The sequence below is a fragment of the Solanum dulcamara genome (assembly GCF_947179165.1).
Source record: "Solanum dulcamara chromosome 11 unlocalized genomic scaffold, daSolDulc1.2 SUPER_11_unloc_1, whole genome shotgun sequence".
Taxonomy (NCBI): Eukaryota; Viridiplantae; Streptophyta; class Magnoliopsida; order Solanales; family Solanaceae; genus Solanum; species Solanum dulcamara.
The window spans coordinates 305,001-310,000 of NW_026605015.1; positions in this window are offsets into that span (position 1 = coordinate 305,001).

A 5,000-nucleotide genomic window follows, 5' to 3' on the forward strand; every position below is an offset into this window, starting at 1 on the left:
CAACCATCACCGATGCCATGCCATTTACCTTTGGGAATCCGCTGATAAAGTCCATCGAAACTGACAACCATGGCCTTTCCGGAATTGGAAGAGGCTGCAGCAAACCTGCTTCCTTCTTGCGTTCAGTCTTGTCCAGCTGACAAACCAAACAAGTTTTGACATACGCCTCTATGTCATCTTCCATCTTTGGCCAGAAATATCCACGCGACAGTAGAGCTAACATCCGCTCAACACCCGGATGTCCTGCCCACATTGTGTCATGCGCCTCTTTCAGCAACTCCTTGCGCAATCCACCGCCTAGAGGTACGACGATTCTCCCCCCTTTAAAATGGAGCAGATCGTCCTCGATCCAATACCTCCGCACTGTCCCGTCTTTCACTTGACTCATTAACTTAGCATATAATGAATCATTTGCCGCACACAGTCTAATTTTATCAACAAAATCAGACTCCAATCTGGAAATTGAATACATAGCAGCCAATACCTGTTTCCTACTCAGAGCATCAGCAACTTGGTTGAACTTTCCTGGCTTATGCTCCCACACAAAGTCATATTCTGCCAAGAACTCCTGCCAACGAGCCTGCTTGGGACTAAGTTTGGGTTGCGTATTGAAATAAGTATTAGCAACATTGTCCGTCCTGACAACAAACTTAGTTCCTAGCAGATACACACGCCACGTTTGCAAGCAGTGCACCACAGCAACCATCTCCTTCTCATGAGTAGAGTACCTCTGCTCAGCATCATTCAATTTCCTGCTTTCAAAGGCCACAGGGCGGCCTTCCTGCACAAGCACACCGCCTATAGCTTTGTCTGATGCATCAGTATGCACCTCAAATGGTAACTCAAAGTCAGGCAGCTTCAATATGGGTTCTGAAGCAATGGCTGCCTTCAGCAACTCGAACGCCCCAACACATTTATCAGACCATGCCCACACTGCCTCCTTTTTCAGCAAATCAGTCAAGACAGCAACTTTCTTTGAGTAACCTGCAATGAATTTGCGATAATAGTTGGACAGCCCAAGGAAAGACCTCAAATCTTTCACATTCTGAGGTGCCTGCCAATCCACAATTGCCTGCACCTTCTTTGGATCCATCCTCACTTGATTCTGACTCACCAAGTGACCAAGAAACTTGATTTCTTGCTGTGCAAATTCACATTTCTCCATCTTCACATAGAGTTTATATTGCCTCAGCCTAGACAATACTGTTTTTAGATGGCTAACATGTTCATCTAATGAGCGGCTATAAATCACAATGTCATCTAAGTAGACTACTACAAAGTCATCAAGATACTCAAATAAGACATTGTTCATTAAATTGCAAAACGTTGCCGGGGCATTGGTTAGCCCAAACGGCATAACAAGAAATTCATATGAGCCATATCTAGTTACACATGTAGTTTTTGGCTCATCCCCCTCTGCTATCCTAACCTGCCAGTAGCCAGACCTCAAATCCAGCTTGGTGAACCATTTTGCCTTGCTCAGCCTGTCGATCAAATCCTGCACCAACGGAACAGGGTACTTGTTCTTCACAGTTACCTTGTTCAATGCCCTGTAATCCACACACATCCTCATCGTTCCATCCTGTTTTTTCTGAAACAAAACAGGAGCACCATAAGGAGCTTTTGAAGGTTGAATCAGCCCAGCATCCAGCAGCTCATTCAATTGCTTCCTCAGTTCAGCAAGCTCCTTTGGGGCCATACGATAGGGTGCCTGTGCAGGGGCAATTGATCCTGGCAGCAATTCGATTTTGTGATCAATATCCCTTTTGGGTGGCAGCATTTTTGGCAATTCTGGGGGCATCACATCTTTGAAGTCCCCCAAAACTGCTGCCACACAATCTGGCACAATCAGCTTCACATCAGGCTTTGCCTCCACCGCAGCAACAAGGTAAGTCAGTTCACCTCGTTTGAGTCCCTTCTCAACAGTCATAGCAGATACCACGGGTTCCTTGTTCTTGCACATTTTCTCCGCCACAACATGCGGATGTACAGCCTTGATAAACCCAGCCATCCGTTCCTGCATCACCATTACTCCGTCCAAATGTGCCATTGGGACAAAGCAATTCTTTCGCAGAAAATCGATTCCAAGGATCATGTCGAAATCCCCCAATGGAATCACCATCAAACTGTGCCTTCCCACCCAAGGCCCGGCACTGATTTTGACATCATATGCCATGCCTTCTATCTTTTGGGCAACTTGGTTAACAGTTTTCATGAAATTTGGGCTCTTTGTCAATCTCAGCCCAAATTGTCTAGCAAGCTTCACATCAATGAAGGTGTGGGTAGCTCCGGTATCCACCATTGCCACCACCACCTTCCCTTCAACCAGCATCTCAACATGCAGCAGTAAAGAATGCGGGTTCACTGAAGACTCACCCAAGGTATTCACCATCGTCATATTGGTGAGTAAACCCAATGGGTTCACCAATGCAGCAACAATCCCGCCATCTTCATCCCTGTTTGCACCTCCAGCAAGCATGGCATTGACCCTCTCACGATTGGGACAATTTCTGGCCAAGTGAGCACCGCCACAAGTCCAGCATCCCTTGTCCCCTGCTGAAACATTCCTTTTCACATTTCCAGCATCAGCAACAGCCTTGCCCTTGTCAGCTCCTCCTTTCCGCTCCTCCTTCTTCCAATCCTTCTTGTCAGTCTTCTTCTTTGGCTTCGAAGAAGTTGACGATGTTTCAGAAGACACATGAGTTGTGCGAAAATCTACCAACGAATCGGCAGCAGCTATTGCACTAGGGAGGTCCTTCACATTCTGCCTCCTTAGTTCGTTTTGGGTCCACGCCTGCATCCCTGAGATGAAGTTGTGTAGCTTATCTTCATCCGACATGTTTTGTATATCCAACATCAAAGACGTGAAATCTTTGATGTAGTCCCTGACTGATCCTGTCTGCTTCAGCCTTTTCAATCGGTCCCTAGCAATCCAGGAAGCATTGCTAGGAAGGAACTGGTCCCTCATCTCTTTCTTCAGTTTGGCCCAGGAATCAATCCTTGGCCTGCCAGCACTTAGGTCGTCCGCATCTCTGGTCCGCCACCACAGCTTGGCATCGCCTGACAAGTACATAGTCGCGATGGCCAACTTGTCTGCCTCAGAAACGCGAGCAGTTGTAAAGTACTGCTCCATATCCCAAAGAAAATTTTCCAGTTCCTTTGCCGATCTTGAACCAGTGAAAGGCTTAGGTTCAGGGATTTTCACCTTTGAGCGGTCCGTATCATGGCCTGCTTGGGGAGCAGCCGCCATCGCTCTACGGAGTATCACCACCTCCAGGTTTAAGGTTTCGTTTTCCCTCTTCAGATCCTCGATCTGAGCCGAGGTTGACTCGCGAAAATCATCACTTTCCGCAAGTCTCACATTCATGATCTCCCGAAACCGAGCAAGTTCTGTGGTTAAGCTGTCAAGACGACGCAGAACAGTCGTCTCGTCCTCAGCAAATTCAGCCATTCCCAAGAGCGCTTCAACAGCAGCAACTCTGTCCTTGGTGTTTCCCACGCCAGTCATTGTGTAGTGTATAACGAACGTAGCTCTGATACCAGTTGTCACGGGGGTGATTTTTCTTTTCCTTCACAAGATCACAACCCGCGCGGCAGTCAACTTCGCAAGCTAACTTCAGCCAACCAACAAACGTTTGACACAAGATTATATCAAACACAAAGGAAACACACTACAGCGGAAATACACAACAACAACACAAGCATGTACAGGCGAACTGCCCAACTTCTATATATAACTCTCCACAGTTTATACAAAAGAATCACCTCAAGGAGTTTGGAAGGCTAAGGAGCTTTTCTCACAAAACTCTTGCTAACCTTTGCCCATCCAAACTCCCTCTATATATATACAAAGCAGCCAGCAGCCTTAGCCAACTAGGGGAGGTGCTGGCACATGTGCCAGCACCTTACAAAGGGGTACAAGGGAAATACTAAACAATCTGCACGCCTGCCAGAGCCCATGCTGCGCCCATGCTGCGCCCATGTGCCCTGTCTGCACGCCTGTCTGCAAGTCTGTCTGCTGCACGCGCCCGCGCGCATCTGCAGCCCACGCTCCTGCCACTGGCCTGCCTTGCCTTGTCTTGCCTTGCCTTGCCTTGCCTTTGCCTCAGCTTTTGGCTTTGGCCCGCCCATGCCAACACGCATGTCGGCCAACGCCAACCCCACTGCTCACGCACATGCCCGCCTGGTGCCATGTGCCTTCGTTGCCACTGACTTTGCCAAGCCTTGCCAACACTCAAGGCCCTTGGCCTTTGCTTGCCTGCCATGCCATAGGCATGTCTGCCGCGCATTGCTTTTCTGCCAACATCGGCCAGCTGACAAGGGGCAATGCACAAGCCCTTGCCACTGCCTTAGCCCCATACGCCTAGCTCAAACCTTAGGGTCTTACAGTAGGCCACTATCCTACCATCGAAAGTTGATAGGGCAGAAATTTGAATGATGCGTCGCCGGCACGATGGCCGTGCGATCCGTCGAGTTATCATGAATCATCGCAGCAACGGGCAGAGCCCGCGTCGACCTTTTATCTAATAAATGCGTCCCTTCCAGAAGTCGGGGTTTGTTGCACGTATTAGCTCTAGAATTACTACGGTTATCCGAGTAGTAGATACCATCAAACAAACTATAACTGATTTAATGAGCCATTCGCAGTTTCACAGTCTAAATTTGTTCATACTTACACATGCATGGCTTAATCTTTGAGACAAGCATATGACTACTGGCAGGATCAACCAGGTAGCATTCCTCAGCGACGCCGGCTCCGCACGAGCCCGGCCTGCCCCCGGAGGGGCGCGGCGGGGTCCGAGGCGGGGCGCGGCCGTCGTCCGCAGGGAGCATCGTCGTGGGCAGATGGGAGGCGTGGGACGCCCCGTGCCCGCTGGGGTCTACCGAATCCGAGAGTCCGAGCCGCCGGCCGCGGTCCGCGCCCTCGCACGCCGGGGCGAGGAGGGCGCGGGACGCGGGGGCGGCTTTCGGGTTCGCCCCGCGCGCCGAGCGCGAGGGGC